The sequence below is a fragment of the Engystomops pustulosus genome, chromosome 4, assembly GCF_040894005.1.
Source record: "Engystomops pustulosus chromosome 4, aEngPut4.maternal, whole genome shotgun sequence".
In the NCBI taxonomy this organism is placed as follows: domain Eukaryota; kingdom Metazoa; phylum Chordata; class Amphibia; order Anura; family Leptodactylidae; genus Engystomops; species Engystomops pustulosus.
In genome coordinates this window covers 30,779,317-30,804,679 of record NC_092414.1, presented here as the reverse complement: position 1 = coordinate 30,804,679, position 25,363 = coordinate 30,779,317, and positions in this window count along the sequence as shown.

Here is a 25,363-nt window from a genome sequence, read left to right as displayed (position 1 = left end):
GGGTCGTAGGTGGATCAATAGGACGTCCCCTCACCTTTTTGATATCTTTTATTAGCCGAATATGTAAATTTTGTAAAGAGGCTACTGGGGCGTGGAGTAGCCAGAGCTGAGGTTACATGGCGCGGCTACTCCATGCCCCAGTAGCCTCTCCTCATAGGTACGCGCCCTCGTCCAACGAACATGCATGCACAGACGGCGGGTTCGTCGGACGAAGGTGCGCAGCTAGGAGGAGCTGCGCGCCGAAGATTTCGGGTAGGAGGAGCAAAGAGGCTACTGGGGCGTGGAGTAGCCGCGCCGTGTAGCCTCAGCTCCAGCTACTCCATGCCCCTGCATCATGGATGTGCAGCCGACAAATCTGCGGCAACTGTGTGATGCCATCATGTCAATATGGACCAAAATCTCTGAGCAATGCTTCCAGCACCTTGTTGTATCTATGCCACGAAGAATTGAGGCAGTTCTGAAGGCAAAAGGGGGTCCAACCCGTTACTAGCATGGTGTACCTAATAAAGTGGCCGGTGAGTGTATATATATATTCTACTGGAATTATAGCATGCATTGCACAACAACACCCCTAATTTATTAATACAGACCCTCAACATTTGGTTTACAGTAATCTATTGTATCCTATAGCTAATATATTCCACCCTGTTATTATGCTACATATGATTTTATATACAGTGCTACCCTGACCTATGTAAATATATAGCGCCCCTAATGAATATATACTGTATATATAATAACTTATTTATTTTTTACTTACTTCCCAACTCTATTGTTTTTGTGTTAACTAACATAATTCCTATTTTAATATTCCTATTTTAATGGGTGTGTGCTATATTAAAAGGAGGCTGTGCTACATTAAGTTGGGGCCGGTGGAGACCGTGCTACATTAACTTATTCCTGACCATTCACTGTTTTTTGAAGGCAGTTTGTGCAAGTCCTAAGTCTGTGTGATATCTTCCGACATTGCTGCAGCTTCTCCTGCTCCCGCGCTGATTGCAGAAGCAGGAGGGTCATTTTCCCTTGTAACTTGGGCATTTGAAGATGTCCCAGTTACAGTGGAAAACATGTAAGGAAAGCAAAATTTAAAAAAAAAAAACTGTAAAATTGGCTCCCAGGGGTCTTATATGACCTACTAAGAGACATATAAAGTAAAAAAAAATTACACACATAACATAGTAATACATATTTTGAAATGCAGGCAGTCCCTGGGTTACATACAAGATAGGTGCTGTAGGTTTGTTCTTAAGTTGAATTTGTATGCAAGTCGGAACTGTATACTTTACTATTGTAAACCCCGGTCAAAATTTTTTTGGTCTATGTGACAATTGGATTTTAACAATATTGGGTTGTCATAAGAACCGGGATTAACAATAAATCTTAATTACAAGCACCTTTGTTAACTGTTATAGCTGATCATTGTAGCCTAAAGTATAGTAAATTACCAAAATCCAGAGGTCAGTTTTTAACTAGGGGTCGCCTGTAAGTCTGGTGTTCTTAAGTAGGGGACCGCCTGTATACATGAATATTTCCCAATAAGATAAAACTATAAAAAAAACATTGCCATAGTCTAGTCACACTGTTGGCCCGAGACTCGTACATATTATTTCTCATAGCGACTGTCACACACTAGCAGTTTCTAGTGTTAAGTGTGGGGTGCTCTGCTAAATTTCTAATAGGGTTCATGTACTAACTATGGCTTGTGTTAAAGGTGGGTTAAATTGGTGCAATTTTATGCATCTGGTTAGGGCATCAAAATACCGGGTCCTAGAAGTGCCAACAAGTGGTCCCCAGTCTGCAGTGGCTGAGCATGTACATGAGTTGAAGCAGCACTGCTAAATAAAGGTGTCTTTTATTGCACCAGTGTTCACATGCAGGCTTTATTTGGGAGTACTGCTTCAACTCTTGTATTTTTGGATATCAGTTTGTTTTGCTCAAAACCACTGAAGACCTGCACCCTTCTTGCATTACTAGTGCTGTGTGGTTCTTTGAACATGACTGTAAATATCTAAGGCCATAGCTTTTTCTTTAAGGGGTTTTCCAGACAACAATATTAATAATAGCCCACAGATTAGATCCAAGCTGCTCCATTAGTAGTGTATTTGCTGCAGCTCTCATCTCTTGTATGACTGGTATATGGAGCAAGAAATCCCCTTTAAAGTCACCTTAATTAATTTCTTACCAAATCTAATTATCATATAATTTCTCCTGGTAGGTTCTGACCAAACTCTGCAGCAACTACTATTATCAACCCGAGAATCCAACAGGACCATCCGGCCAGTCATGTGTTATTGTATTACTATGTATAAGTTACCTTATGCAGTGGCGTACCTAGGAGAGACGGGGCCCCCTAGCAGACTATTGCATGGGACCCCCCTTCCCACTTAAAAAATATACATATTAGTATACTTACACATGCGAGTTACAGTCACATATAAATACACTCATGTGCATACACAGCATATACACACACATACAATGCCATATGCAACATACTCACATACAGTGTATATAGACACCATATACACATCACAGATACTGCATATATACATCACAGTATATGTTATATACATATCATGCTGGACAAGTGCAGTACAATATAGATATAATAGATATAATAATTCTTTATTGTGTCAGGTGCCCCCTGACACTGCAGGCCCCATAGCGGCTGCTATGGCTGCTACCGCTGTAGTTACACCCCTGACCTTATGTTATACTCTTCTATCCCAAACATTATAAGGATTTTGTAATTTGGGAAAAAGGTTTGTCCTTTCAATAGTAGAAATAAATAATTACTTGCACTGACTCATTTCCTCTTCTAATTGGGATTTGTAAACTGATCCACGTAAGGAAGGAAGTTTTGAATACCTTTTTTTACCAAAGGAAACCTGTTATAAGACTTACCGTATATACTCGAGTATAAGCCAACCCGAATATAAGCCGAGACCCCTAATTTTACCACCAAAAACTGGGAAAAACTATTGACTCGAGTATAAGCCGAGGGAGGGAAATACATTGGTCACAGAGCCCCCCCATTATATAGCCAGCATGCCGCCAGTAGTATATAGTCAGCCAGCTCCCACTAGTATACAGCCTGCCAGCCCCCAGTAGTATACAGCCAGCCAGCCCCCAGTAGTATACAGCCAGCCAGCCCCTAGTAGTATACAGCCACCAGCCCTCTGTAGTATATAGCTAGCCAGCCCCTAGTAGCATACAGCCATCCAGCCCCCAGAAGTATACAGCCTGCCAGCCCCCAGTAGTATACAGCCTGCCGCCAGAAGTATACAGCCAACCTGCCCCAGTAGTATACAGACAACCTGCCCCAGTAGTATACAGTCTGCCAGCCCCATGTAGTATACAGCCATCTAGCCCCCATGTAGTATACAGCCTGCCAGCCCCCAGTAGTATACAGCCTGCCAGCCCCGAGTAGTATACAGTCTGCCAGCCCCCAGTAGTATACAGCCTGCCAGCCCCCAGTAGTATACAGCCTGCCAGCCCCCGAGCAGTAGTATACAGCCTGCCAGCCCCCAGTAGTATACAGCCTGCCAGCCCCCATGTAGTATACAGCCTGCCAGCCCCTAGTAGTATACAGCCTGCCAGCCCCCGAGCAGTATACAGCCAGCCTGCCCCCTGTAGTATACAGCGAGCCAGCCCCCATGTAGTATACAGCCTGCCAGCCCCCTGTTGTATGCAGCCTGCCAGCCCCCAGTAGTATACAGCCTGCCAGCCCCCGAGCAGTATACAGCCAGCCTGGCCCCTGTAGTATACAGCGAGCCAGCCCCCATGTAGTATACAGCCTGCCAGCCCCCTGTTGTATGCAGCCTGCCAGCCCCCAGTAGTATACAGCCTTTCAGGCCCCATGTAGTATACAGCCAGCCCCTAGTAGTATACAGCCACCAGCCCCCAGTAGTATACAGCCAGCCCCTAGTAGTATACAGCCACCAGCCCCCAGTAGTATACAGCCAGCCCCTAGTAGTATACAGCCACCAGCCCCCAGTAGTATACAGCCTGACAGCCCCTAGTAGTATACAGCCTGACAGCCCCCAGTAGTATACAGCCAGCCAGCCCCTAGTAGTATACAGCCAGCCAGCCCCCATGTAGTATACAGCCAGCCAACCCCCAGTAGTATACAGCCTGCCAGCCCCCAGTAGTATAAAGCCTGCCAGCCCCCAGTAGTATAAAGCCTTCCAGACCCCGTGCAGTATACAGCCTGCCGCCCCCAGTAGTATACAGCCTGTCAGCCCCCATGTAGTATACAGCCAGCCCCTAGTAGTATACAGCCACCAGCCACCAGTAGTATACAGCTAGCCAGCCCCCCCCCCAGCGCAAAAAAATAAACTTATATACTCACCCCCCAATGTCGGCGCGGCTCCCCAATGTCCCCGATGTCGGCGCGTCCCGTCTTCTATCTTCCCCGCGTCCCGTCTTCTATCTTCCCCGCGGCTCTTCTTCTTTCTTCTGTTATGGACGGGGCCATGTTTTCTTCCTAGCCGGCTCATACTATGACGTCAGCAGCGGCCGCGTTATAATATGGATGCTGCCATCATTGATTTCCATAACAGCTAGGAGCCTGTTAAAACACATATACCATCAGCTTACTGATGGTAAATGTTTCCTAATAAAAAATTAGATGCTCATATAACGATGTTCCTCAGGATTTCTTTTATTATAACTTTATATGCCACTATCGCGGAAATATAGAGTTCTAAAAGCTATGCAAATTACCCTGGGGTGCTCAGGCTACGTCACCCGAGTGCCTCAGGGAGCCTTGTATTTTTATTTATTCACTCCACCTGTAGCGTTAGTGGTCCCCCCCCCTCCCCCTCACGACGCATAGAGAAGGGGAAGGGCTGTACCGCTAGCGCAACAGGGTGTGAGCTCCTGTCATGAGCAGGAGGGAGGAGCTGTACAGGAGCACAAAGATTTACTTTTTTTTTAGTAGGTAAACGTAATAAAACCTAAATTTGGTATCTCTGTGACCCTACCAACTCAATGAATAAAGGGAAGGTTTTATGTTGACCGCACAGGAAAAGATATAAAAACAGATGTGTTTTTTCTGCAATTCTATCATATTTGGAATTGTTTTCCAGCTTCCCTGTAGACTGAGCAAAATAGAAAATGGTAACATTTGTCCCGCGGCTATCAAACCATCATATGTCTCTGTAAACAGAAAAATAAAAAAGATATGGCTTGTGGAAAAAGGGGTGGAAAAGAAACGGAAACGCAAAAATGGTAAAGAGCCAGGTAAGGAAAAGGTTAAACATGTAAAGTCCTGTGATAGAAAACACGTTCTGTGTGATACTGGGGAGGAGGAAGCGGTTGCATAACGTTGCATAATACTGGCACATTACAGAGTACAGGGAGACGTATCAGCGGCTGCTATGAGTTATCACCGGCGGGAGCACAGGACATACTATAGATGGAGCTCCACCACGAGTTCAATCATAGTTTTCTCAGCTGCAACCGATTATATGGAGTGATTGATCTTCTGAGTATACAACACGGGGTCCAGTCCACTAGCACAAGATACTGAAGCCTTTCCCACAAGAGGAGACAGGACCCTTGAACAATGGCCAGAGTCCCTCTAATTGGAGCTGGCTAATCCGGCGCGTCTTTATAATCCGGCACCTCCCTTCACTCTCTGACCGGATCTTCAAGTCATTCCCTGAAGTGAAAGCCCTCCTGTGTTTCCTAGGTATTCCAGCGTTCCCAGGTTTCCTCTGTATGTCTGTACTCCAGTGTAGCTCCGAGTTCCTGCGTTCCCGTGTTCCTGGGGCGTTCCTATGGCGGTCCCGTGTTCCTGTGGCGGTCCTGTATTCCTGTGGCGGTCCCGTATTCCTGGGGCAGTCCTGTTTTCCTGGGGCGGTCCTGTATTCATTTAGCGGTCCTGTACTCCTGTGTTCCAGCCGAGGTCCTGCCATCCAGCCGAGGTCCTGCCGTCCTGCCGAGGTCCTGCCATCCTGCCGTCTGTTCCTGTGGCATCTTGTGGTTCCTGTTGCCTGCTTCCTTACCTTTGCTGCCACCGCGGGCCTAGTCGCACCCTTGGAACGACCTGATGGCTCCCCGCCGCAGTAAGACCGTCCCGCTTTGGCGAAGACCAGGGGCCACTTATACTCCGGTCCCGGGTTGCGGCTAGTACCATCGTTCCCCGTGGTGGTCCAGGGAGTCCACAGACTCTTCCCACATAGACTTTTCCCTACACTTGTCCCCACAAGTGTGACACAGTGTCATGACCTGCATGAATCCTGCAGGTCTCCGGTGCAGGCTGTGGTCAGGGGACTACAGGGAATATAAGGGGTACAATCTCTTGTGCCTTTTAGGCACCAAGACCTTCCAAAGCTACTGAGATGATGTGATGTTCAAGTGGTCCTGTATGTGCTCTCTAGTATGCTATGGCCCTTAAAGGGGTTGGCCACTTTACCTCATGTTTTCTGTAATATGTGTGTAATTATGTTGGGGGCAGGATATTAGGTAATTTACCTATATTCATCTATAAATACTTCTGCTCCGCTTTCTTTATATGTAAAGTGAAGCCTCCTGTCTTTTACCTCATCAACCAGACATTCCTGACCAAAAGATGGCCTCAGATGGAGGGTCATGTGATCTCTATGTGTCCATGAGAAATCGCCCTGCCAAGACCATAATTGTATATTCATGAATACTGTCATAAGGTCCTGGCAGGGCGACTGTTCATGGACAGATAGAGATCACATGACCCTCCATCTGCAGCCATTTTTTAGATAGGAATCTCTGGCTGATGAGGTAAAAGACATATCAAGAAAGTGAACAGAACAGTGAACAGGTCCCCTACTTAAGGACACCCGACTTAAAGAAGAGGAAATAGACAACAAGAGTATATATATTACACCCTACAAACCCTTTTCTGCAACACATCGGATCCTGGCTGGTCGCCAAGCAAGCAGATCATGAGGGCTAGAAGCATCTCCCACAGCTGTGGTCCAGATGTGTCCTGTGGTGGTCACATGGGACATTGTAATGCTCCGTGATTATTTTTCTTACTTCAGATTTTGGCAGAGTGAAACTTCTCTTGACTATCCCATTTTTATACAGTCTTCATGGATAGACCTGATATAATGGATCTAATAAGCCTAAAGCCAACCTGTCACCGGGAAAGTCATTTTTATCAGGTTCCAGTAGCCTAAGTTATGCTGATTTAAAAAATGCCTTTGTCAGAATTATTTCAGTACTTTATAAAACTTTATTTCATATTTCCTGGCTCCCTTAACTGTGCTGTACAGCCCTTGTCTGATCTCATTATCAGCTGCTGTCAGCTCCTACAACTTATGATATTAACAGAACGAGTGAGATGTAAGTAATATCAATGACATGATGCCAGGGAAGTAAAACATCCCTATTATTAATTAGACATTTGGCAAAGCGTCAGAAATACTCTATCCATCAAGGCATCCGTTTTACTTGTTATATGAGCAACATGAAAAACATGACCCTGCTATGTCACAGCAAATAAACACACAGCAGATTATCGCACAGACACAAGATATGGGCACCATATAACAAGATATCAAGTGTAAAGCCCCTAAATAATGGTTTATGCAGCTGATATATAAAAGCAATGACAACATTAAAGTAAAGGAGAAAAAAAATCACATCAAAAATGACAATGATATAACGTGGGTCTCTAGGTATATCCATTGCAGGCATATCTATAGGATATTTAATTGATAATTAATAGTGGGGTCTGGGTAAGCCCCTTGCAGGAGAGAGGAGTGGTGAGTGCTATGGTGGTATAAGTGGTATGTCTGGTTCGGTCACAATATGAGACACAGGGGAACATTTACTTACCCGGTCCCGCAGAGTTCACAAAAGTGTATTGTCCTATGATAATGCCCTGTGCCGCAATTCACTAAGATCGTGAACCCGATATCCATCATGTTTCGCTTCCCCGCTCAGGTCCGACAGAGTACACCATCTTCTTCCCGGTGTATGTAAGTGCTTGGTCTTGCGACACAATTTGAATGTTAAATCCCACGCTCCGTCCTAATCAGTCGGATCGTCTGACGGCTATGCCCCCCGTTTTCTGTCGCCTGAAAGCCAGCGCAACTGCGCCTTAATCCGATCGCGTGCGACACGATCCCCTGTTAAATACCCGTCAGAGCCGTACAATCCCCAAAAACGTTGGACAATCTGACGAAAGTGAGGACCCTTAGTAAATAAGCCCCACAGTATACTCACTGCACCGTGAACAGGTGCCATAGATAGACATCAAATATTGTGACCAGATCACGACCTCCATAAAGGTTGTGTGCATGAGACCTTACGGTGGATTCACACTGACATGTGTATTGTGTGTCCTTTGCAAATACGTTTGCTTCCGTTTTTTGTCCACAACTGCAAAAAAAAATGAAGGTTTTTACATTGGTTAGAAAACATAACTACTGGTTTTCCGGTCTCATTAGTAAAGTAAAACTGACCCAATCAGATTTTTTGGTAGACCCATAGACTTCTATTGTGTTCACGGACAACGGATCAGTGAAAAACAACTATTGAAAACTGTGGCTCAGTAAGGCATCCGTGAAAATCAATGAACCCCAGACGTAAGGAACAATGTCAGTGTGAAAAAGCCCTTACTCACACTTGGTGAATAAATCAACGGATAGAAGATTTTTGATCTTCTTTCTTATCTAATCTTATAAAACTGTTGGATTCTGTGTTTTTCAAAAAATTTTCTTCAGCTTACATTATAGTGTTTAATGGTCGCCCTCTAGAGGCTCGTATAAATTATTGCAACTATTAAAATCATAGGGTGTAATATACAATTTGTGCACTAGATGGCAGCAGAAGATTATAAACGTTTCCAATCTCTTTTCTGCTGTTTCTTTGGTTGTATTCACACTGTGATGTGTATTAATAATAATTCCTTTATATATATAGCGCACATAGACTACGCAGCGCTGCACAGAGCTTGCCAAATCCGTCCTGTGTGACACAAGTTCTCATCTCTTCTACTCAACATATGTCCATCTGACATATAGAGGTAGGGGTCCAGTCAGCTTTTATTCCATTGCATTCTCCTTTATAGAGGGATCCTGCATAAGATTCAATTGATGTTGAATACTAGTATATGTATATATATATATATATATATATATATATATATACCCTCAGATATGTCAGTGCTTTAGATAATAAAAAATGATATAAGACTATACCAAAAGCTGTTACACACTAAAATATTGAATTACAACTAATGGCACAAAACAACAAGGGGTTAATTATAGATTGGCAGATTAGATAAAATGTGTCATTTTTCTCCAAATTTAAACTAACATAATCTCACACTTCTGCCTACTGTAGATGTGGTACCAGAGCAAATCTTACTTCATAGATAAAATCATATTCATTTGGTTTTAGTTCAGTGCTGCAGTTTGAGGACATTTGCAGGACCTTTTAAAGGTCCTGATAGTGCTGCTGTATACATATGTGTAAAAAGACAACACACATGCATGACCAGTACAAGGTCGGAGGGCCTTCCCTTTTTTATATTTCAAAGACAGCGTAAAACCTGGCAGATGTTTTAGGTGGCTATATATTCCCCATCCTATCTTAGAGGAGAGGGGCCATGGGGAGGTGCCCAATATTATAATCTAGTACTGGCTAGGGGAGGAGAACTGGAAAATGAGTATAATAGGGAATTAGGATCTGGAGGATGGGTGGGAACAGTGGGAATGGTGGAAAACTGGAGAAATACGGAGCTGTAGTAACTTGCTGTCAAACTTTGTAAATAGTATTTGTGGCTTGAAGAAGCATTAATGGTGGTTTGGGCTGAATGGAGAAGATAATTAACAAAAATGTGCACAATCAAAGGACACAACTGATTAACATTACAGACTTTGGAGCAAACTGGTGCAAGTACATGTGTTCACTGCTCAGAATTTAGCCACCCATGCACCTTATCCTTTTAGACACAGGTCCTTCCTACAGACCCCACATAATGGGGCACATTTACTAAGGGTCCAAATCGCATTTTTCTGCCGGGTTTCCGATTTGCGCCGAATTGCCCCAAGATTTTGGTGCACACGATCGGATTGTGGCGCATCAGCGCCGGCTTTCACGTGACAGAAATCGGGGGGCATGGCCGTCGGAAAACCCGACGGATTTGGAAAAACCTCAGAATTAAAAAAAAAATTGTGTTGCAAAAATAGCACTCACATACACCGAGACGCAGGAGGTGAATTCAGGCAGACTTCAGCACAGCAGCGACACCTAGTGGACATCGGGCACACGACATTAGTGAATCCCGGCAGAACCCGAATCAGCGTCGGAGAACGCGCCGCTGGATCGCGACTGGACCAGGTAAGTAAATCAGCCCCAATGTCTGATAGATAATAATCAATCCTTGAGTCTATCCACAATTTTGTCATTAGCCCCTTTGAAACCCTTGACCACCAGGGATGTAAGCATTAACCTATCATTAACCTACTTATTAACTCCTTTCAAGGGTTGTCCACTTTAACCCTTTCAGGACCTGGCCCTTTTTTGTTTTTTCATTTTCATTTTTCACTCCCCATGATCAAAAATCCATAACTTTTTTATTTTTCCATGTCCAGAGCTGTGTGACAACTTGTTTTTTGCGTAACAAATTACACTTCATAGAGATGGGGAAAAAAATCCAAATGCAGTGAAATTTGTAAAAAAAACGCATCTGTGCCGTTTTCTTGTGGGCTTGGATCTTACGGATTTCACTGTGCACCCCATGAAAGGTCTACTTTATTCTTTGGGTCGGTACGATTACAGGGATAACATATTTATATAGGTTTTATAACGTTATCATACATTTAAAATAATTAAAACCTCCTGTGCAAAAATTTTTTGGGGGATTTTGCCATCTTCTGGCGCTAATAACTTTTTTATCCTTTGGTGTACAGAGCTGTGGGTGGTGTTGTTTTTTGCGGATTTTGATGACCTTTACAATGTTATCAATTTTAGGACTGTACAACCTTGTGATCACTTTTTATAGAACTTTTCATTTTTTTAAAAATGACAAAAAAATGCTATTTTCGACTTTGGGCGCGATTTTCCGTTACGGGATTAAATGCAGTGAAAAACCATTATCATATTTTGATAGATCGGGCATTTTCGGACGCAGCGATACCTAATGTGTTTATGATTTTTACTGTTTATTTATATCAGTTCTAGGGAAAGGGGAGTGATTTGAGTTTTTAGGGTTTTTTATTATAATTTTTTTTTAAACTTTTTTTTATTTTTACTATTTTTCAGACCCCCTAGGGTACTTTAACCCTAAGTTGTCTGTACGATCCTATCATATACTGCCATACTACAGTATGGCAGTATATGGGGATTTTACTCCTCATGCATTACAATGTGCTGATAGCACATTGTAATGCATGGGTTAACCCGAAGTATCCTCGGGTTCGTGAGACCCGAGGCTACCATGGCGACGGATCGCCGCTCCCCGATGACGTCACGGGGAGCGGCGATCCTCAAAAAGGATCTTTTTGAAGCCACCGGCAGCTTTGCCGGCAGCGATCAATGGGAAAACACCCGCAATCGGTGCTGGCACCGATCCTGGGTGTTACCGGTAAGCCTTTGCTGCAATATGCAGCAAAGACTTACCGGCTATGGAGAGGGCTCAGCACATGAGCCCTCTCCGTGCACCCGCGGCCGACCCGTGATGTGCTATTATTTTCCAATACATTTTCTGTTCTGCTTGCTGTCATTCAACAGGAAGCTTTATTGTTTACTTCCTGTAGATGAAAACCGGTCCATGGTCATGTGCGCGGCTCATTTTATTCCTGGTCATGTGATGTCACACAGGTGCACGACTCATTATATCCTTTGTCGTGTGATGTCACACAGAGCTCTGAATACTCTGTGCACCTGTGTGACATCACATGACCAGGGACTGGCGTTTATCCACAGGAAGTAAACAATGAAGCTCCCTATAAAATGAAAGCAAGCAGTGATCTAGAAAACCATTGAAGAATTGAAAATGAACATTTGAAAAAAAAAAATTCATTACACAAACAATATGAGGAATTTGCTGAAAGTGGACAATCCCTTTAAACACCTTCAATTATTTGAGGTTGTTAGTTTTATCCCTTCATTAGTCTGAACCATTGGGTTTATCATTAATCCTTTATCTGCCTCAGAGCAGAAATCATACTAGTGGCCCTCACCCCATTAGATGAACAGGTTTTATAGTTTCGAGGACATGACAATTTTATGGACAATTTTATGGACAATTTATCTTGGTGCCATATGAATGTAGAATTAGGTAGTATCTATGACAGATGCCTTAGGTTAGATTAAAAAAAATAGGTTAATCTCAGGAAACCTGGTCCATATGTCAGTCCCACTTGCTATCCAACTGGCATGTGAGACTGGTAAACAAGGCCACACATTGATCTGTGTGAACCGTTTTTAAGCAGTCCGTTACGCATCCGTTTTTTGACAGGTTTTACCAATTATCTTTATTAAAACTGGTCAAAAATGGATGCATTTTCAAAAACACATACGTTTTTGGACGGACTGCTTAAAAACGGACCAAAAACGGGTTCAAAACGCCATTTGTGGCATCACCCTTAGGCTTTATTCACACAGAGGTAGGCTCACCCGGCTAGAATACGTTAGCAGGCTGGAGAGTAGGAGCTCTCCATAGGAAACAGCGCCACAAGGGCGTAAACACGGGGTATGATAGAGCATACTCTATCTTTTCCTCATGTACATTACCATAGCAGCCTATGGGGACATTTATCCGCACAGATTTATGTGCCTACATGGCGTGTGTGAAAGGGGCCCCAAGTTTTCAGTCAGTACTTATACTGGCTTGGGGGGGACATTGCGGGCCACATATTTTCCTTAGCTCTTTGTGTTACTATGAGTGATGTCACACGTGGCATTTGAACCCGTTTTGAATCCGTTTACGGCCCATTTTTAAGCAAAACACATGCTTTGTGGTTAAAAAACAGGCCAAAAACGGATTCAAAGCAGTTTCAAAACGGGTTCAAAACGCCATGTGTGGCATCACCCTAATCCTCTGCCTCCCTATCTTTAGCAGAAGATAAGCAGATGTCACACAGCCTGTCCTAGGAGGCAGCTGACTCCATGGCTGCTTTACCTCAGAAATGAATCAATAATTAAAAAAAAGGTGTTATAAACGATTATGCTGAATCGATTGTGCAGAAGTGTCTGAGAGCAAAACTGTTCTAGTTGCCCGTAGCAACCAATCAGAGCTCATCTTTCATTTTACCACAGCAGTTTCTACAAATAAAGCTGAGCTCTGATTGGTTGCCATGGGCAACTTGAACAGTTTTGCTCTCAGACACTTCAGATAAATCTCCCCAGTATTCATGAGTTGGATGCCTTCCCCCAAGGAGCCACTCACCAAAGACTGACAGCTGTCGTGTATCTAAATACAGAGGGAAAATGGCTCCAACAATCTTATAAAAATACTATTATTACATGAATAGGGATCAGTTATTGTAGGATATCGCCTTAAAGGAAACCTACCACTTCATTTTGATTTACCTCTCCGAGGTAGCTTCGGCGCTGCGCGCGGCCATGCGCGCGGCCATGCGCGCGTGACGCCTCCGGCACTCCGTATGGAGGCGCACGCACGGCCGCGCGCAGCGCCGAAGCTACCTCGGAGAGGTAAATCAAAATGTGTTTAAACCGCGATATAGCGGTTTAAAACACTAGCTAAGGTAAGCGCCGGCACCAGCTCACCCTGAGCTGGTGCCCGGTGTTTACATCTCATACCTACCATCAGAAGTGGTAGGTTTCCTTTAACCCCTTAAGGACGCAGCCATTTTACAGCTTAAGGCTCAGCCCGATTTTTTGGATTCTGACCTGCGTCGCTTTATATGGTTATAACTTTTGAACACTGTTACTTATCAAAACGATTCTGAGATTGTTTTTTCCCCACATGTTGTACTTCATTTTAGTGGTAAATTTTGGCTGATAAGTTTTGCGTTTATTTACAAAAAAAAGAAAATATGATAAATTTTTTGAAAAATTTGCCATTTTCGAAATTCTAAATCATTGCGTTTTCAGGCAGATCGATTTACCAGCTAAATAAGTTGCTGAATAACATTTCCCATTTGTCTACTTTACATTTTCATAATTTCTGAAATGTCTGGATAATTTATTTTGATGTCACGCGGCTTACAAATAGAATATCGCTTTTCCGGATTTTCAGAATTGACTATTTTGGGGATAAATACAGTTTTGAATGAAATTTTACATATTTAGCATCAAAACCCCCTATATAATCTACCCATTTTCAAATCTGCACCCCTCAAACTATCAGAAACAGCTTTTACGAAGATTGTTAACCCCTTGAGATCTTCATAGTAATTGAATCAAAATGGAGGTGAAATTTAGAATGGTCAAATTGTTCCCTTATACGTTCATTTAGCACTAAAATTTACACATTTCCAAAATATAAAAAGAGAAAACCCACCATACAATTTGTTCTGCAATTTCTCCTGAGTACAAAGACCCCCCACATGTGGCTGTGACTTGTTTTATGGGCGCACAGCAAGGCGCAGAAGGGAAGGAGGGCGCTGCAGCTGCCAGGATTTTAGTTTCCTCATTGGCCCCTTTTGAAGGCTATAAAATTTTCGCTTTTTCGTTATTGGGGCCATGTGACGGCATTTTTTTTGCGGGATGAGATGCTTTTTCCATTGTTACCATTTTGGGGTTGGTATCACCTATTGTTGAAAATTTAGGAACTTTTTTTGAGGGCAGGAGTAGAAAAGCACCAATTCTGTACTGGATTTTTGACTTTTTTTTTTTTGGTGTTCACCGTATAGACTAATAATCATGTTAGCTTTATTCTATGGGTTGATACGATTACGGGGATACCAGACATGAATATATTTTCTTACGTTTTACTAAATTTGTCAAACAAAACCCTAATGTGGGGAAAAATCTATAATTTTTGTATTGCCATCTTCCAAGTGGCATAACTTTGTTACGTTTTTGGCTACGGAGCTGGTTGATGGCTTGTTTTTTGCGGGACATGTTGTACTTTGCACCAGTATCATGTCTGAGTACATATGGTTTTTTGGTCGCATTTTATAGCATTTTTTGTGGGATTGAAAAGGTAAAAATCATAATTTTTGGAGGGTTTATAACAGTTTTTTTTTACGGCGTTTATCGTGGGGGTTCAATAATGATTTACTTTTATTCTACGGGTTGTTACGGACGCGGTGATACTATATATGTGGGGTTTGTGTTATGATTTAGACTTTTTTTTGAGTTATATGTCTCTTTATATGTTTTGGGGGTTTGGGGCATTTTTAGTGATTTATGACTTTATTTTTTTATTGAATAACTTTTTTTTTTTACTTTTTCACTTTTATACCATGGGATATGAACAAGCAATCATCTGATTGCTTCTTCATGATAATATTCTGCAATACTGATGTATTGCAGAGTATTATCAGTGTCAGCCTATGCACTTGCATAGGCTGGCACTGTGCCAGTAAGATGACGTCACAGACGCCATCTTACTGGCAATTCTTGCTAGTAACTCTGGGGTCCAGATCGGACCCCAGAGTTACTATAGCAACGATCGGCGCCCCCCGAAAACGGTTCGGGGGGGGCGATCGTGGGGGAAAGACCCCCCAGATACTTGTTAGATGCCGCGGTCGCGCTGACCGCGGCATCTAACGGGTTAAGCACCCGCGATCGGAGACAACTCCGATCGCGGGTGTTACACTGGGGTGCCGGCTATTAGTTACAGCCGGCACCCCGTGTTTCCCGATGCCGGTTCGGCTCTGATCCAGAGCCGAGCCGGCATAAGCGCCGTGGCGGATATATCCGCCACTGAGCGCTAAGTCACTGCGCTCCGTGGCGGATATATCCGCCGCGGAGCGTGAAGGGGTTAAAGGGGTTATTTGTAGCAGAACGCAAAGAGTGGAACCGGAAGCACAGCACCGTTCTATGTGTAGTGGACGAAATGGGTAACTGCAAATAAGTTCTCATTCAAGAAAAAAAATAAAAATAACAGCCTCAGCGGAAATTGGAGATTGTTTAGTTCTGGGGTAGACTTGCAGGAAATCAAAATCCATCATGATAAACCCATGGCACTTACTCATAGATCCAGGTGCCGTGACTGTGCTAATCTTCTTATATTTGTTATCCATACCCTCCTTCCTTTTAAAATCAACTTTGAAATTTTGCTAATGAGCCAGAAGGGTTCCTGGAGGTATTACCAGAGCCCCTTTGTGCTGTCGCTTCACGGGCTGTTACATAGTCTCACCCTCCACCCTGCTCTCTCAGCACTTCCCCTTCCCTCTGCCTGATGTAATCTCACTGTAGCACAAGAAGTTTTAGGGGGGGGGGGGAATGCTCCTGCACATGGTAACATTCTGAGAAGCTGCAGCACAGAGGGGCTCCTGTAACACTCCCAGGAACCCTTCGGCTCATTAGCAGAATTTAAAAAGTTGATTTTATAAGTAGGGAGACGATGGATAATAAATATAAGAAGATTACCACAGTCACGGTGCCTGGATCTATAACTAAGTGTCCCTGGTTTATCATGATGGATTTTCATGGTAGATTTTCTTTAAGCAATGGGAGGTCGGACCCCATTGATCCGTTGTTAAAGGGATTTTCCATCTATTAACCAATTCTAGCTGATACCACAAGAACAGAGAAGCTCCGTTTTCTGCATAGTGGCCGTCTCCTGGAATTGCAGCTTAGCTCCTGTTCACTTTATAGAACTATGGATATCTTATAAATATCTATAGCTGAGAAAATCCCCTCTAAGATCACTGAAGACGACCATAGGAAACCGTCTCTATTATAGTGACTTGTCAGCAAGCCTGTGACTCCATATTAGGCGCCTGAAATGGTTCCTTCATACGTACAACATCTTAGCAACCATGTTATTGTGTAACTGGAGGAAGTCATTATCTGACTTGCCAGATCTGAGCAGAGTCCAAAGGCGAGCATAATTTATTCCAAGACTGGTGAAGCATTTTTTTTTTGCAAATGAATGTGGGGCATGTGACATATAGGAGGCCGGTGACACACAGCGCAGAACATGTGACGGACCCCGCAGGGATGAAGTCTTGTATTAAGATTGTGTTGGATGATTGAGACTCGTACAGCGCTGTGCTGAGGGGTCACCATCTGCCTGCATCCCCTGAGGACAGTCTCCTACAAATCACATTATTGCAGCTAAGAGCTGGTTATTACATCCCACTAAAAGCCTGTGATTTTTAGATATGCTGCAAGGAGCAGCTTGAAAATGTCTCTGATGCAGAGGTAGATCTGGTGCATAGTGGTATCGCCATAGGGGGTAGAGGGTACGCCCCACCTGGCACCATATGCCCTCTTATATTGATTATTACCATTTTACAAGAATTTATTATTACAGTTATAAAGGGAAGTAAATCATTAATGTACAAGGAATCAGCGTCTTACATAATATTTATTGATGATTTATCCATAGTCATCAATATCATATCAATGGGATCAGCATCAGACTGGGGTCTATTGGGGCCAGCAAAATTATTCTGGGAGCCCATCCTCTACCCAAGGACGGATACTGGGCCATTGGCCCTGGGCTATATGAATATTACAGCCCCTACAAGTCTGGAATCACTTCCTACATTTGGTGGTAGAATCAGCTTCTTGGGGAATGGAAGATGTGTCCCTTCTGCCTGCTTTCAGTCTTTGGTTTCAAGACCTTTGTAGATAACCCTCAAAGGTCCTGAAATGGCTCTTGTGTACATCTGTATTGAGAGCAGGAACAGATGTACATGTATTTCCTGGGTGAAGGTCCTCAGTATTAAATTTGGTGGGTGGTCATGGGCCCCCTAGAAGGCTTTCCCCCCTGTCTACCACCCAAACAGCCTTTATTATAATACACTACTGAATCTATCAGATCTTTGGACATTGTGTTGCATTCTATTGTCCCTAAAAGCAGAGGTGTAACTACAGGGGTAGCAGCCCACAGTATCGGGGGTGCAGCATCTGCATGGGTGTATACTGTACTGTATGTATATATTTTTTTAAAGAGGTGAGTGGGGCCCCATTTATAAGTCTGCTATGGGGCCCTACCTCTCCTAGTTATGTCCTTGCCTAAAAGGTTTGATCCTGGGCCCACTAGAGGATCCTCTGATTCTTTGGTGAGCCAGTCTGACACCAACCAATAAGCAAAGAGACTGGAGACAGAAATATTACACAGAAAACAAAGCTGTGCTCCCAGCTTTGATCTCTGTGTTACTTTCAGCAGAGATCAGGGTGGGGGCATCTGCCATGAACATGGAGGGGTTGTGCACATATTAGCAGGAGAAGGAGCCAAGAGGCACTCGGGTGACATAGCCCTGAACCCCTCCGGCTCATTTGAATATCTTGATAAAGTGTTTTTTAGAACAATGCCGACTTCATAAAAGCGAGATCATCCCCTGATAGACGGGATGAGCAAGTAAGTTAGATGTAATGAGGAAAATCTCCTCCCCTCGGCTGTTGAGTTGAATTTCAGAATGCAATGTAAACGCTACATGTGAACTCAGCCTTAGTATGTCAGGTCTGTGATCAGTGCTTACAATTTTGGAGCTTACAGTCACAGTTGCAGTCACAGTATTCTCGTGTTTTTCGAGACGTATCGAGAGGATAGGGGATAACAATCTGATCAGTAGGGATCAGCCTTCTGGCACTTCCCACGATTCGCCGCTACATCATTTATTGAGATTATCAAGATAAGAGGGTCCGAGCATTTGGACACCCACCGATCAGAGTGTTATATACTGTGGTTAACAATTGGACTTAGTACAAGCTCCCACATAGTGGCCTCTCTAGTATATGACGATGGGAATGACTGAAGGTCATAAACCAGGACTACAACAGCATCTTCAGTATTCAGGAAATAGATCGTCACATATTCTAGTGGCAATCATTAAACCATAGTCAACCCCTGCAAGCACAATTGTGTCACCAGGAAATTGTCTTATAGTGTGCTCATGTCTAACACTAATGGCAGATGGTGGTGTAAGGTCACCCTCCCCATCAGTCCCTATCATCAATAGGGCTGCAAATCAGACAGTCAATTAACCTATTAGTGTGTTTATGACCTGTAGGAGCAAAACCTGAATACCAGGAGAAAAGTCATACAAAACAGGAGGTGGTGGACGGACAAACTCCCTTCACAGTGGTCTTTGGTCAGACTTGATCTCAGGACGGGACCCTGTTTTGTAAAAGCAGAATACGACAAAGATGGAGAAAATGTCACAATCTGAGGGACTTTTCTGGTGCACATATCTTCTGGTCATCTTCTGTCTCTGCGGGGCGAGACATTCTCTGCCTATCTAAAAGTAAATCCAGATATAATGCATCTCGATGTGCCTGAGGATTTAGGTGAGGACCCTCTCTGTACCTTCTGGACAAGCTGAGCCATCCTACATGTAATACTGTCAGGGGCTTTCCAAGGCTACAGGGTGTGGGAGTCAGAGCCATCATCTGATCACCGCTATGTGAAATGAGTAGTTTCTCCACACGTGTACCGACTATAGTAATACTGTACACATCAGGATCGTTTCTGTGGAAAAGGATATTTCAGCCGTTACATAAAAGACTGGGGGGAAAGCAGATTCTGCCGAGCCATGACTCTGTATCTCAGGATCATCTATGATACACTCTGGACATGGAAACCATACAGAAAATTTTGTGGGCCCCCACCTCCATGCATACAGTTTACCATTGTGTAGCATATATCGTACAAATGTCAGGTCTGACAGTACAGATCAGACACAGGCAGAAGTGGCAAATAATTTCTCACAGCTGACGACCTACCATTGGGTCCAGAACTTTATGGTGACTTCTTCCAGCGATGACTTATCACTGTCGTATTTTACCTCAGATGTCTTCAGCTCTGAGCATTACATATCCACACTACTTCATATTCAAGTTTACTACAGCCTAAGGTCCCTTGCACATGAACAGAAGTGGGACCTATATGTGGCCGCACAATTTGTGGCCGGATATTGCTACCTATAGACGCCCAGTGTTGGACTGGCCCATCAGAGTACCAGAGCATCCTCCGGTGGGCCCTGGTTTAACCCTACTGAATACTGAACTAAGATACAACAGAAATCTACCCAATTTGGGAGCTTCTAGAGTCTATTTCCTGGGAGATAATGAAGAGTGGGCCTCAGATTAATTTTCTCTGGTGGGCCTAAGGCCGGCGGCACACGTGGCATTTTGAACCCATTTTTGGGCCGTTTTTTAAGCAGTCCGTTAAAAACCACATGCGTTTTTTGAAAATGCATCCGTTTTTGACAGGTTTTTACTAATTATCTTAATTGAAAAAGGTCAACAACGGATGCGTTTTTCAAAAACGCATGCATTTTTTTTAACGGACTGTTTAAAAACGGCCCAAAAACGGGTTCAAAACGCCACATATGCAGCCGGCCGACACTGTAGACGACTATGGCGCCCGTTCACGCTGTCTCACAACACGGTGTACAAAAAATATAGGACAAGTACAATATATTTTTCCGTCTTCTGGCACCAGCCACTTGCTTCTCTATTGAGCGCTCAACCCTTCCTTTCTCCTGCGCTATGTCCTGGATACATTCACATAAAAGGAGCCTCATACTGCATTTTTCAGTGTTTGATGCTGGATGATAAATCTGGAGCAGTATAAGACATGGCGGTAGCCTTCAGAAGAGAAGATAACAGCCTGTGAGATTGTGAAGACAGATAGCCATCAGCTCCTGTGGTCTACCTTACTCTATGGAGTACATCCAGATCTTCTCCAAATCCCACCCCAGGCATACGCAATGTGACGATGTGTGACGTCATTGCGTCAAATGCACCAGTGAATAGCAGCAAATACAAGGGAAAGATCTGTATCCGCTGCCATTGTACTCAAGTGCATTGCCATAATTGATCAGCAGAGCGGGGTTGCTGTCACTCCAGCGCCCCGGCTAGTGACAGGAGTACCCCTCACTTCCGCAATGGAGGTCCTGTCTCTAGAAACAATAGGGGGATATTTCATGTTGTGTTTGTTTGCACAACCCCAAGCCGTGGGGAATCCTCTTTCTGTTGGTGACTTGTCTACAATTCAGTTTGCACAGCTGGAGTCCTCCAAATATACTCACCATTATCCGTGAAGCAGGTGCAGCTACCAGGAAGGAGATGAGGGAGAGAATACTGGGGCACATTTACTAACTCCAGACAGCTCCATCAAGAAATGCACCAGATTCATCTCAATGGTAGCTACTGGATCAAAATGTCACGTACCCCTGTCCTCACCGCTGGTCCGGTGCTTCCCGTCAGGGGTGATATGGTGACTGAGCATGCACTGTTCTGTTTCATGGACCGACTACACTGCCAGCGATATATATGATGCAAGGAATCCCTGCTTATTAATGTAATCGCCATTCCTGTTCTGCAGGGGAACAAGGGGATCCTTGTATCATATATCACAATGATGTAATCCTGGGCACTGTGATCAGTCCATGAAACAGGACACTGCGCTTGTTGACTAAATGGATGGTTGACTAAAATTGAATGGTAAAAAATAATCCTGTTTTCCCACACATGGATGACATCCCCACACATCCACCAGAAGTCTGTGATCCACAGAATAGAAAAATATAGTACACATAGTGTGTTTTTCTTCTCATGGTCCACAAGTCTGCAATAAAAAGACATGTAAATAGCCATACACAAAGTAATGGGTCAGTTAAGCTACGTTCAAAAATAGTGCTGTTAATGCAACCTCACCCCCAAGCCTCTGTATCCTGATAGAGCAGTGGTGACAGGAGGAACCGCATTGGGACAGAAGTGAGGAGCAACAAAAGTATACGTTCTTTTTTATTACAATAATCCATAAAAAGAAATGTCTGACAACTCCTTTAAGTCCCGCCCCCTTTCTGTGCAATCAGGAACCTCAGGGGAGTTTTCCATGTGGCGTTTATGATACGTCTTAAGACAGATCCAAAACACAAGTGGGAGCGGGTTGTTTTGGATGCGTTTTAAAACGGGACAAAAATGTCACAGGTGTCGCCCGAGTTGCAGATGTCACCTAGTTACAGACGGACCCCTCTGCCCACTGAGACTTCTGGTGAACCTCTCTGGATGTTACTGTGGTCCCAAAGGAAATCTACCATGAACATCCATCATGATAAACCAGGGACACTTACTCATAGATCCAGGCACCGTGACTAAGAAAGAAAGCCTGAAGGGATGCTTGGGGTATTACCAGAGCCCTTCTGTGCATGAGTCTGAAGGGATCATGGGGTTGTGCCCAGACTCCCTCTGTGCTGCTGTTCACTGGCAGGAGTGAATGTGTAGGAGCAGTTCCCCACTCCCACTGTGTGCTGAAACTCCCTCTGCTGCTGTGAGATTACATCAGGCAGAGGGAGGGGAGACGGAGACAGTGTAACAGCCTGTGAAGCTACAATACGAAGGGGCTATGGTAACGCCCACAAGAGCCCTTGAGGCTCTTTAGCATAATTTTCAACGTTGATTTTAGAAGGTAGGAGACCATGGATAACAAATATAAGAAGATTACCACAGTCACAGTGTCTGGATCTAGAAGTAAGTGTCCCTGATTTATCATGATGGCTTTCGAAGGTTGATTTCCTTTACTTCCCAAGCTGAGGAAATTGCATATAAATGTAACAATCTTAGAAAATGAGTAAATGCTTCCAACACAATAGAAGCCATCAGTATAATGATGTAATAGTAATGTACACAGCTCTGTATGTCAGGAGGATCATTGTGCTGTTTGGGACCTTGGAGGAAGGTTCTAGGAATAAGGCCCCTTCTCCACTGGCGTTTTTCACGCGCGAGTTCTGCGCGTGCATTTGACGCTCAGAACTCGCATTGCACTCTGTCCCATTGTATTCAATGGGTCTTTCTCCATTAGCGTGGTTTTTAACGCGCGTGCTTGCGTTCGTTTGCACGCGCGTCAAAATCGCAGCATGCTCTATTTTTGCGGGTCACGCGCGTTTTTCACGCCCCATTCAAGTCTATGGAGATGCATCAAGAACGCATTGCACTCGCAATCATTGCAAGTGCAATGCGAGTGCAATGCGTTTTAAACGTTAGGGTTGCTAGGTGACCAGAATAACATTATTTCCCCTGCTCGCGATCGAGCATTTAATTAAAAAAACACAATGAAGAACAGTGAAGAATAGAATAAAATCATTGTACACAGTGAACACAGTGACCACAGGATCATTTAAGATAAAAACACAGTGCAGAACACAGTGCAGAATAGATTACAGATGTTCGGCACATCTGCTTACTTGTCCGGAGATACGCGCGGAACGGTGCGAACAAAATAGCATGTGAAGAACAATATATATGTGTGTAGAACACATTGCAGATGTATTTAAACATCTGCAATTTGTTCTTCACACACATATATATTGTTCTTCACATGCTATTTTGTTCGCGCCGTTCCGCGCGTATCTCCCGACAAGTAAGCAGATGTGCCGAACATCTGTAATCTATTCTGCACTGTGTTCTGCACTGTGTTTTTATCTTAAATGATCCTGTGGTCACTGTGTTCACTGTGTACAATGTTTTTATTCTATTCTTCACTGTTCTTCACATCTGCTAAATTGTCGGGAGATAATATACGCGCGGAACAGTGAAGAATAGATCGCCGATGTTTGCAAATTATCAGAAGACATTATTTTTCAATTAAATAACACATTTTAATCCCAAACCATGGTCCCTTTGAAATATGCTCGAGTCTCCCATTGAATCGCGCGTCAAAAATGCGCCGAAAACGCAAAAAAAACGCAAATTACTCCAAGGAAAAATGCAACAAAAACGCAGCAAAAACGTCAGTTTTTCACGCATTGCACCCGCACGTGAAACGCAACGCTAGTGTGCAAGAGGCCTAAGGGTTGATGTTCTGGAGAATGAGTAATGGGAATCTGGGGGGAATGTCAGGAGGACGACGATGAGCCAGGATTCTGCTGATCAGTGAGCCAAGACTAGTGAGAAATCTGGTTTTGGGGTCGGGGGAGGATTTCCCCTGTATTTTCAAGGCAGAGGTGAAGACACCGAATTTGGGCTGAGGCGTCCATAGGACGGAGATGACCTGTGTGGTTTCTGTACAGTCATGTAGAATATTATTAGTTTTGACTTGCAGAAATAACATGTGTCAATCTGAAGAAGCCCTTAAAGGCGACAGATCCCTAGATATGGGGTCATTAAACCACTAACATGCAAATTCACTACCTCATCCCTGCAAAGGAGACACCTTAAAGGGTTTTCCCTTTAGAGGTCTCAGGGGTAATGACACTTCAGATGCCCCTATCTTCAGTTCTGTAGCGCCTAAAACCATGCTTGTGTCATACTAAAGATAAGAATCTCATCTTACAGACAGCATCAGATTTATACAACATAAGATACAGGGAGTTACAGATATAGGCAAGAACGGGATCTTTATCTTCAGCTCACATTCCCAACTAAATGACACCAGAAGTGCGGTCCTGGGCATCACTCCTATTGTTTCATATGAGTGTTATTACTCTGTAATGTCTTATTTTATAAATATATGTTCCCCAGAATCTGCAAAGTGCTACGACATATAAAGATTATTATCTCTCAAGATGGGAGATCTGAAGCCTCTAAGCATGACTCTTCTCTGCTCATCGTCACATGACTTTTGAAGAGATTTTTTTTAGGGTGAGATTTAACATAAAATAGAGAATTCAAGAAAAGACATTTCATTACTAACTTGAGGGACATCTATTTTTTTATAGTAAAAACTGATGACAGGTTTCCTATAAAGGACCGGAGTAAGAACTTACACATACTTCTTCTGGGTCCTCCATCGCTCAAGTATTTCCAATTTCTGGCCCTGGGTCTGCCCAGAGGTTCTGGTGGGGGGAGAGGGGGAATCACAGGACCCGCTTCATTCAATATTTGGCCTCCTCAGAGCAGGAGAGGACACAGAAATTAAGGCCGTGTTCACACATGACGTTTCTGCAACGCATTTGAAGGGCATTCTATAAAAGCATATGTGTTTTCACCATAACGCATGTGTTTTTCCAAATAAGTTTAAAAAAAAAAAAAAAAAAATGTGGCAGAAATAAGACAGAAACTCCATGTGTGAACGCGGCCTGAAAAATGCAAGTGATGTCCTGTGTCTAAGGGGGACAGTCATTGGATGAAGCAGGTCCCATGACCCCCTGGAACTTCCAGTTCGGCATATATCTAAAAATCAGAAATACTGAAGAAACGTGTGAAACACGAATGGGGGGAGTATGTGTCCCTTTTTTACCTTACCCCGGCCCCCTGGGGTTTCCCAAGAAAATGGGATCCCCAGCTCCCTGTGCCATGGCTGCAGTAAGAGGAATGACGTGTGGCGATTCCT